The following is an 11207-nucleotide window of genomic DNA, read 5'->3' as shown; positions in this document are numbered from 1 at the left end:
TGAATGTCTTGTTTTGTTCGACCAAAAATCCAAAATCCCAAAATATTAAATTAACTACAATGTTAAGACAAGGAAAAACAGCAGATTTTCACATTTGAGAAGCTGAAATTAAAAAGTTTGGATTCTTGGATTTAGAAATCCCATGTATTACTATCCAGGATCAGGTAATCCATTTTACTTTTGTGCCGGTTTTTCAAAGCAACATTGGATTGGATCACCCTGATCCAGATACAAACTTTTCAAGATTACCAAATAGGGATTAGCAGTGCTCTAAATGGGACTACATATCACAATGTAGCCCCAAGTGTTTTATTTGAAGAAAACAGCACAATAAAACAATACAAGCATCCACTTCCATTTTCAATTTCTTTTTAACAGTCAGACCCACAACAAATAAATCAAAACAATCAAATGTTATTCATAAATAATGAGGGACTGACTGGATGTGCAATCAGGGATGCAGTTGTTAGAAACTAATTTTTTACTGGTTCATGTCTGATGATTGTGTCATTGTAATTAATATACAGTGATAAATGACTGAAAACTTAAAATTAAATGTATTATTTTTGTTTGATATTGACAGCTGTTCAGGGGATTATTTATGGGGACAAAAACTTTGTTTTTTTTACTTCACTGAAAGGCTCAATGGTAGCCACACTTTACGTACCTTATCACTGTAAAGGTTAAACAAATCAAGTACAAAATATAAATAAATGTATATATACATGGTACCAATTAAAAGTTTTATTTTTAATTGGTGAAATTCTGCTGGGATCAGAATAATCCAGATTATTTTTAGGTCAAAGGTATCCTGATCCTACTAAAAAGTTTTCAACACATGCTGAAGGTTTGATCCAGATCAAAAGTAAGACTGGATTCATGATCCAATTTCAGAATCCTATTTTTCCTTTGAGCAACCCGTTTTCAAGATTTGATCCAATCCGATGAAATCTGATCAGATTATTTATGAACAACTGGGCCCAGGAGTCACCTGACGCTAGTTTAGTTCAGAGTTGGAAGGTTTGTGAATCGTGCAGCTTAGGTCAGGACTTTCCCCACATAAATTCACCAGGTGTACTCATGTTTTTCTAAAGCAAGGTGCATGTGATGAGGTGGATATTACAAATAAGATGAGAGAATGTTTAGTAAAACATTGTTTTAGTTGATAACAAGCCGCACTGGTTGTGTGATTTTTGTTGTGTTTATACAGAGATTTGTAAAATGCGTTTATTAAGGTAACATTAATTATTTTTGTGACTAATTTCATCATTCTTTTCATTTACCTTGGAGTCAACATTTTATTTTGCTGTTTTCCTTTTATTTCATCCTTAGTTGTGATGCACCTTGTAGAGTCGTTTTAGATACGAGCTACTAACAAATCATTGATGACGTTTCTGAGATATCACTGCTGATGGTTTATGGGTCCATGTGATGAGTAATAATATCAACGGTATAAACTGCCGTGCGTAATGACAGCTGTTGAGGGCGTCTACATCCATTTATGGCTAATTATGGGTGTGGAAATGAGGGTTGTGCATGTGCGCCATGTTCCTCCATGACTTGAGATTTATAAAACAGAAGGATATGTACGCACGGTTTACAAATCTGACCAGAATAATGCGTCTGCATGTTTCTGTCTTTATGCATTTGGCCCCCGGAGTGCTGAGTGCAGTCACTGAGGTTACGTTAACTAGCTGTTTGATGGTCATTAAATCATTCCAAACTGTATCCTGCCTACTTGTTTAAACCACAGACGTCTCATTTCATGTTTCTAAATACAAAAGATTGGTGTTAAAAGGAAACTTTGACGGAGCTGACGGCTTAGTAACAAAAGCAAAGTAAAAATAATGAAAAGTTTTGTTGATAATGCTAATTTACTTCTACCTAAGCAGAGTATTTTCACAGTGTGGTATTAATATTTGCTTTGTTAATTAGTCAAAAGATCTGTGTACTTCCCTTTTACCACTGCAAAGAGAAATTATTAAAATAAGGCAAACTGGAGGCTGCATGAGTTAAATCATTAAATCCACCGCTGGTTCTGGGACGTCTCTCCTCCTCGGCTGTTGGTGCCTCATTTCCATACTTAAAGATAAACCAGGCAGAACAACCACACTTGGGGAATAACAAGTGTGGTTGGCTGGGCATGGAGGGAAAAACAACTAATTTGTTTTCTCAGTACAACTGTTCCCCTCTAACATTTCCCCTGTAATGTCAAGTGACTGATCCAAACTGGATCCAAGGAAGGAATCCAAGAATCCATATGTGGTTTTCTTACTTTTACTTGTAAGACCAGAATGGTCGAGGACCTCTGATTGGATCTCTGTTCTCCAGAGGTCAGACTCACTGCACCTCATTATGCGTTATTAGTTTATCATTGAAATATTGATTCCCTTTATATTTACAAGCCTTCCTCTGAGGATCTGGCTTTTCCAGTTCTGGAGATTCATCTTAACATACATGTCCCTCTGTGATGTGGCATCATTGACGTGCTGACAGTTTCTTCACTTGGTTGTGTAGAGAAGAAGTGAACATCAGCTGCTTTTATTCTGTTCTCCTCTTCAGATCCTGCTGTACCTCATCTGGCCACTAGATGTGTTCATCCAGCTTTACTTTCACTGTTAAATCATCCGATGCAACAACCTTTCTACACAGATGCCTCATTAGCCTCCCAGTACAGCAGGTTACCTTTGTTATTTGTCTCACTGTTTTTCTAAGAGGGAAGTTTAGATTCTGAGCTGGTGATTTTCTGTTTGGTGGCAAACTTGTGGAAATTGTGGAGGGTCAGTAAACGCCACTGGAAGAGGTCAGTCATGTTTTCATTTAAATATGGTGAATTGTCATAAATGATAGAGCATGAAGTTGCTGGTGTATTTGTAACATGTCTGACATTATTTTTGATGTTTCTCTTCCTCTCCATTGAGCCCATGAAGCATCTTATGAAGTTATCATGTGATCTTTGGAAGACCTCTTGTATGGTAACTGTCTTACAAATAATACTGTGCTTCTCTATTTATCCTCCCTCTGCTGTTGCAGTTACCTACATTATCCACATAGGATCTCTACATGTTCATCTAACATCATGTCCTTTATCAGAAATTAATGCTAAAACACTGATATTCCTCATTTGTAAGTACTGTTCAACCAATATGAAATTATCACACAGCGATTAACTCAGGACTCTGCTTTATTAAATATTCTGGTCATGAAGAGAACAAACATGTCTGACAGGTGTTGGAGTTACAGAAATCTCATATATTTGTTGATCCTTCAAAGCCGAGAAGCTTCAGCTCTGCAAACATCAACAGAGAATGTTGTTAACATCGACTCTCAGAACAAAACTTAATTAAATGGACTCCAAGTTTGGGGTTTGGATACAATACTCGCTGTGCTCTCTAAACTTCCCAGGTCCTGTTAGATAGACAGGCACCAGCAGAGGTTTCCTGTTTAAAAATGACACCAAATAAATCACAAAGTTGAACAGAACAGGCTTAGGACCAATTTTACAATTACTCATTTTTGTGTGTGAAAAAACATTCTACTCATGATTTTTTGAAGGGAAAATACAGTGAAAATCAGAATTGAACATATACTGTTTACCTTGTGTGAGGCCGGCGTGAGAACCACAACACTACTCTGCCCTCCAGAAACTATGGTGTCCATATATTTACAGAAGTTTGGATATTTCAAATAATGACATGATTCACAATGCGTATATATATATATATATACATATATGTGTGTGTAGATATATACCTGTTTAGCATGTTAGCATGCTGATGTTAGCATTTAGCACAGTGCTGTGACTGGGTACAGCCACACAGAGCTGCTAGCATGGCTGTATACTCTTTTTTTGTTTGTTTTAGCCCAAACTTCACAACAATAAATTGAGTCTCATGAACACACAAATAAGAAAAATTTTAAAATAATTTTTTAGAATTTTAGCTACCGAATGTTTACCATAATTATCAAGATGTATATTATATTAAAAACAGAACATATTCAACAATTTAATGTCCATACCCCTCCTGACAAAGTGATTATAGAATGATGGATCAGCATTAAAAATTAGAGTTACTGAAAGAAAAGCAGTTTTTCTCATTAACATTTAAAGCATGTGCAGCATGTTGCTCTAAAACATTTGATTACATGTCAGATATTCTGTAGATGGTGTTATGGTGACATAATGTCCCATATACCACGAAGCAGTATCTAAAAATCATATAACGGATAATAAATGTGAGCAAACAAAAAAGCAGCTTCAGCCACCAAATTGTCTCTCATATAAGAGATAAAATGCAGTGATTCAAGTTGAAATTTAAAGCCCTAAATGTTAATTTAAAAGAAAAGACCTATAAGATAAAACGCCATGCAATGAAACTTAAAACTGAGTGTCAATGCATCGTGTTTGTTGGGCTTTTCTATGATTATACAAGGATTTGTACTGGACAAAATTAATCCTGCGGAGGTCCTTGTAGTTTCGTTGTTTGTTTTGTATATTTGAGCACAAACCTGGTTGAAAAGTAAACAGAATCAATATTGATATGGGTTTACGGGGATGGTGCGGAACTCACAGATCACTGATACAAAAGCAGGATTGTTCTCTTAAGTTTAATGACACTCTGTAATATGGTGACAATCAGTGTGTGTCAGTGATTGTCAGGAACTTGTGTCCTGCTCTGTGTGTTGCTACAATAGTTTAGATTGAGGGACTTGAATAGATATCTGATTTGAGTGCTTATGTATTTGCTGCTGTTGACCTGCAGAACTGTGTAAAAGCCTTAAAGATTGGTAAAATCTATATACTGCAAACACAAACTGTGCATAACGATGGGTGAGTCTGCTGAACTCGTCATAAATATCATGTTCCTACACTACTGGACACAAAGCAGCATAGAAACACATAGAAAACACTCTCAGTGAATTTGGTGCAGAAGGTGCAGAGCTGACTGATTGTGTTAACGTTAGGGGAGTCCAGTTAAGCCAGTCCAGATACACTCCAACTGGTTTGCAGCCAGCAGGGGGAACGGACTCGGTCGGTTGTTCCATGCAGAGAGGTAATTGGTTTTTTTGCCAAAATACCAGGATATGGGGTTAGATCCAAGCCCAGTAAGCAGATTATCTCCTTTCTTGGCAGTTCCTTCATATATATAACACCTACACCATTTAAATAACCCTCACTCAACTGTACTTCCCAGTAACAACGCCCAGTCAGGGCCCCTCTCTGCCCAGCGCCTGAGGAGGACAGTCAAACCTCTCTCTGGGTCTGCCAATCTCCACATGTCGCCTTTTTGTTTCCCTCAGGAAGAGCGAGGTAGCCGTTTGTTGTGTTTGGGTCCAGCGTGAGATCACAGGCATCTGATGGAGAGACCAAAATACAATCTGTCACCAGTATTCTTCATCGCCATCTATTGCCATTCACAAGAACATTCAACCGTAGTGAACGGGACTGTGTTTGGTTTGATTTATATGCTATAATGGTTCATTCATTTAAATAGCTTCAATGTTCATCAGCATGTGTGTAAGAAATGCTCAGAGTGGAGCCTGTGATGCAAACGCATTAAAATGTACTTAAACCAGATGAGATCACTGTTGTCACTTATGGTCTCCACAGGAAGGAGGTCAGGCTGTGAAATGGTAGATGCTTCCTCTTGTATTTTCTCATTTTCTAAAGCTGCTGTAAAGAAAGAGACTCTGCTGCTCTTCAGGGCTTTGAAAAGACGTGCTGTGTTGTTTGAGTGACGATCTCGGGCCTTTTTAAGTCGTGTGAATGTAGGTTGTTGCTCAACTCATTAAGGAAGGGTTCAGCAGTTCCCAGGGAGGTGAAAGTGAAGCACAGAGTGCTCTACACCTGGAGCAAGAACCTTTGCATCCAATGATGTTTATATTCTCCTTTAAACCCCACACAGCTCCTAATGACATTAATTTCTCTCTCTTTATCATACATCCACTCGCTTAATCTTTCATGACTCAATGGTGACTCGTCTCTTATCATCAAAGAGTTTTTCCACCAAGCTTTCATCTTCTTCACCTTGCACTGATAGAAGGAACTTTCTCTTTCATGGTTTCCTGGAGTTCAGATGTGTCATCATTGCACAGACTTTTTGAAACTGCTTATCTTTTTTCTTGATCTGTGAGAATTTCCCTACCATTTTTTTATTCCAGAGGATCATTGCATCTCATATCTATTTCCCCTCACATCTTCTAGGGCCTTTTTCAGCTTTTCTGATGAGTCCAGTGCAGATGTCACTTTTCAGCTCTGCAGCCTTGGAATCCAAATTCTTTAACGGCATCAGCCAGAGTTTCATTGGAACAGATCTCCCTTCACTTTTAATGCAGTAGTCTTGGAAGTTGCTGGCGGGTCTTCACCGACTCTTCAAAAGTTGTTGGGTTGCTTTCAAAGTCCCCATAAAATTGGCAGGACTGATTTCTGACCAGGGATTTTTCTGTATCACTCAGTGTGAAAGAGGCTTTCCCCTCCACACCGAGAGAACGATTCTCCTTTAACGCAGCTTCAAAATTAACCCTGGATGTCCTGAATGTTGCCAGACTGTAACCTGTCACTGTCAAATACAAAGAAAGCATTCAGCCCATAAAGGATCGCTGTGACTACATGTTGCCGAGCTCTTCAAAACCTCATCCACTACTTGCATGTTCTTGGCTTCCAGAGGACTCGTGGACAAATGTTTGAAGGTGGTTGTAGCTTTGTCCTGAAGTGTTAATCTGTTTTGAATCTTGAATTTCTTCTTGTCATTCAGATACTTCGCAGATCCTCCGACTTCAACCGGTCCACTCAGGAAACCGGCTTTCATAGAGGCTTCAACATCCAACACAGAAGACTTTTGTTCTCGGGAATCAGATGTAGTCATTAGAAACTCACTGCTTTATTGTTTTACTATCCCACAGTACGGTATCTACAGACAAATGGAAAGAATAAATATAATCTGTTAACAAAAAAACAACAACAATTCTGTAACATTTGCAAAGCATTGTTGGATTTGATTTGAGGAAGTCTGCAAGATGAATACAAGACACTTGACATGTCGTGTTTCTGTCCAATAGAATCTTTTGATAATGTCCATAATCCCAGCATTTGCTGGGATTATCCAGATGTTAGTGTGTTTAAAATATTCCATCTTTTTTAAGGTAGTTATACTTGTTTTTGTTTTTTTACCAACGCACACACATAGACAACAGCTGCGATTCCAGCGTAATTATTTTCATTCTTGCTGGTATACTTTGTGTGTACTTGGAGGATTAAAAAGGATATTCATTCATATTCATATTATTCCCTGGTTGACCCTGGAATGTCTTCCTTGTGAGCTTCGACTTTTGCACGACATAAACAGAAACCATGTAGCCATGATGCACGCGCAAACACGTAGTTGAAAGCAGGTATATCAGCTGGCTAATTTTGACTAGTGTATTATCACCTGCACGTTGGCCAAAAAAATCTCTCCAATGTCTGTAATCTGCACAGCATTGTCTTTGTATATGGTGACAATGTGGTGTTTATATGTTTATATACTGATGTCAAAATGTGAGTTTGACCTTTTGATTTGTTTTCATCGCTCTCATTATCGGTGATCAGATAAAGAAGCCAAATGTGCAGAAGAATAAACAATCTGGATTATGTATATCTGTTGATTCTGTGCTAAAGATATCCTGAATATGAGCAAAAGTAAGAAAATATCCCTGGGATGTTTGTGTGCATGTAAACTCTGTGTGCTCAGGGGACAAATAGAACTAATGCAGTATGCTTTTTATTAACGGAAGTGATTACATATGAGTCTTCATTGGTAGTTTTTTTTTTTTTTAAATCACATAATTTTCCTTTGCTTTCAATTTCTCCCCAATTCCCACCATTTTACCACTAAAAAAGAACATAAAACATTGCAAATTGTATTGCAACTTTTGATAAAAGGTGCTGCAAAATCAAGTATTTTTGGCCACAATTATCACAAAAAACCATCCATCAATACATCTGGATACTCATTGCTAAAATTAAGATGGATTGATTTTATACTTCCTGTACACACTGCTGTGAGCAGAGATGTTGACAAGTGATTACAGATTTTCCCTGTATTGTGGTTTATGTCACACATTACCTGTGATGTCATCATTTCGAGCGTCGTACGGTTTCCGTAAGGCGAACTGTCGGCCCGGCGCAGACACCACCACGTAATCTGATTCTTCAACCTAAAGGAACATTTTCAAAAACAGGGTTTAAACAAACAACACAGCATTTGATAGATTGATAGATATTTATTGGAAAACATTAGAAAATATCACTTTGGGCTTTGGGAAACAGTGACTGACATTTTTCACCATTTTCTGTCATTTTATAGACCAAACAACTAATTGATTAATGGAGAAAATAATCAACAGATGAAATGATAATGAAAATAATTGCCCTATACAGCATATCCACCTTCTCATAAACTGAGTGTCTCTTTTGCTCAAGGAGAACGTTTGATATAGTGAAAAATATGAAAAATAAAATAATCATTATTAACTAGCTTCTACTTTGAATCTAATTAGTGGAGGCTGCGTAATAATTAAATACTTTTTTAGTGGCTTATCATAATTGATTACATAACTAATACATTTAAAGAATTAAAGCTGATGAGTTGAATTAGCATTTAAATGGTTTTTAATTTAAATGATTAAATGAGCCAATTGTTAATCAGCTTTCATTAGTCTGTCTTCAAATGATGAATGAATAAATTATTTTTTTAATAAAGCATTTAGTTACTATTTGAATGTCCCTGATTATGTCAATGTGCAAACTGCAGCGGAGATGATTTCAGTCTGTTTGTACCAAACTAAACAGGTGTCACTGATAAACACTAAGAAACTGACATCAGATTAGAAAACATGAAGAAATTGGAGTCAGTAACTGGGAGTCACCACCAGATAGAGCCAGAGCTTCATTACAGATGTTCTAATGAGAACTGTTCACCGTTTATTGGCACAACAACCTTTGATTCATTAACCAGTGGAGTCTGGTCATTATAACAATCCTCTGTACACATTTCACTACGTTTATTTGGTTCCATTGTGCCAAAAGTGAAGCTGAACACAGTTTGTGTCAAATCAGTACAATGTAAAAGTTCAATTTATAGTGTAATAATTATAATAAAGTTTATTTTTTAACACTTGCCAAAATGAGCAATTACAAAATGCTTTATAAGAGCAAACATGAAGAGAACAAAAGACAAAATAAAATACCAAATACACAAATACACTCACCAAGAACTTAATTAAGAACCAATATAGCAGCTCTGCCATAAATTCTACTTTTAAGAAGCTTATATATTGTTGGTTTTTGTTGACAATGTCAGAAAGGTGATAATTCTACTTTATGCTTATTATTGAGGTAAAAGTGGGTGGTGGTGTACTTCAGTGCATTATACTGAAAAGTGTTCCTAATATTTTGTCCGCCCCATTAACATACGTGAAGGGGGTGAAATATTAGTCACATAGTCAGTTTTATTTATAAATCACAACAGAAGTTATCTCAGAGCACTTTTCACATACAGCAGGTCTAGACTTAAATCTACAGAGACCCAACAATCCCCTATGAGTGACGCTTCCCCCTTTAACAGGAAGAAACCTCAAACAGAACTGGACTCTAGGTGGACGAACATCTGCCTTGACCGGTTGGGTTGAGAGAGAAAGATGGAGGGAGGGGGAGAGAGACAGAGAAGCACAGTAACAACAATAATATTAATAGAAATATGATTAATAATAATAATAGCTGGGATGGGCGTCAAGCAGCCATCGTCCATGGAAGACTGCAACGCATAACCAGGCAGTCCACAACCATGATCCACTTTTAATCCACTACCACTATTTGCGGTTCAAACATTTACATACTAAACATAGTATTTATTATTTTTGATGGAAATTGCCCAATTGCAATTTAGCTACAAATTAGCTACAACAATCAGCAATAAAATGGAAATACATGTTAATGCATGAGAAATAATAATGCAATAATATAATGTATATAATATCTACTAGAGGTGAAACAATTACAACAAAAAACTTAATTGGAAACTCTTGATACTTTATTCATGGTTTCAGCCATTTTTTTAAAGCAAATATTCCCTGGTTCAAGCTTCTCAGATGTGAAGATTTGTTGCTTTTCTTCATCATATATGATGTCAACTGACTGTCCAATTAATTGACAAAATAATCAGAAGATAAACCGATCATTGATAAATCATGGCTTCCTTTTTGAGAGTGAAGTCAGACGATCAGTATCAGTGTCACATCTGTGTGTTAAATACGGAGCTGAGTCAGCATGTGGTTATCTGAACTTAACTCCGTACTTAACACACAGATATGAGATCAATATATAACTGCAGACTGTCCTTTCAAGAAAACCAACAGCATCAGTTGTTTTAGCAAACGCCCAAAAAAACTTATACTGTATGTTAAAAAATCAAAGATTAGAGAAAAAATCCAAAAACTGAAAACAGTTTTGTGTATCAGAACTTTGTTTTTTCTTCTTTCCTCTCCCATTAATCATCTCACGACCCCTCAGATTTATCTGCTGACCCTTTGGAGGGGCCCCGACCCCTAGTTTGGGAACCACTGGACTAAACTGGCTAACTGTATATAAAGTAGTGTAAACTAGCTCCACCTCCAGCAGCTACAACAGTAACATGCTGCTCTAACACTGATGCTTCACTATTAATAATCTAATGATGTCATATATAATAATATATCAGTCAGAGGGACCAAACCACTACTTTTACTGCAATACTTTAACTACATCAAGCTCATAATACTTATGTACTTTTACTGCAATACTTTAACTACATCAAGCTCATAATACTTATGTACTTTTACTGCAATACTTTAACTACATCAAGCTCATAATACTTATGTACTTTTACTGCAATACTTTAACTACATAAAGCTCATAATACTTATGAACTTTTACTGTTTTACTTGTAATGGAGTATTTTTTACACTGCTGTATTTTACTAAAGTAAAGGATCTGAATACTTCCTCCACCACTGCTGCCAGGTTAGTTTCTCTGTGATGGATCTTGTGTTTCCTCACAGTTTATTACGAGCCTTAAAGGGCTTCATCTCCCTAGTCGCTCTTTTCTGCTTCTGTTTCTTTCCCCCTGATGGTCTCTCTCCCTCCATCCAGCCTTTAATTCAGTCTGTTTTATGGGCAGGACGTTACCTTCA

The 11207-nt window shown here is 36.9% G+C and overlaps 2 long non-coding RNA genes across 3 annotated transcripts; one reads left to right on the top strand and one right to left on the bottom strand.

Moving 5' to 3' along the window:
- The first annotated feature begins 36 nt into the window (after positions 1–36).
- On the top strand, positions 37–7634 carry LOC122996190. 2 transcript variants are annotated; one of them, XR_006406955.1, is made up of 2 exons: positions 37–2803; positions 6756–7634. It is a non-coding gene; the product is annotated as an uncharacterized LOC122996190 (long non-coding RNA). The 2 variants fall into 2 exon arrangements; XR_006406954.1 differs by having other exon boundaries at positions 37–2975.
- On the bottom strand, positions 3169–6764 carry LOC122996189. Its single transcript, XR_006406953.1, has 2 exons — positions 3381–6764; positions 3169–3289 (listed from the first exon to the last, which is right to left on the bottom strand). It is a non-coding gene; the product is annotated as an uncharacterized LOC122996189 (long non-coding RNA).
- Positions 7635–11207: the final 3573 nt, after the last annotated feature.

The sequence above is a fragment of the Thunnus albacares genome, chromosome 13 (assembly GCF_914725855.1).
Source record: "Thunnus albacares chromosome 13, fThuAlb1.1, whole genome shotgun sequence".
Taxonomy (NCBI): domain Eukaryota; kingdom Metazoa; phylum Chordata; class Actinopteri; order Scombriformes; family Scombridae; genus Thunnus; species Thunnus albacares.
Note: the sequence above shows the minus strand (reverse complement) of the source record. Positions and strands in the feature narration are given on the sequence as shown.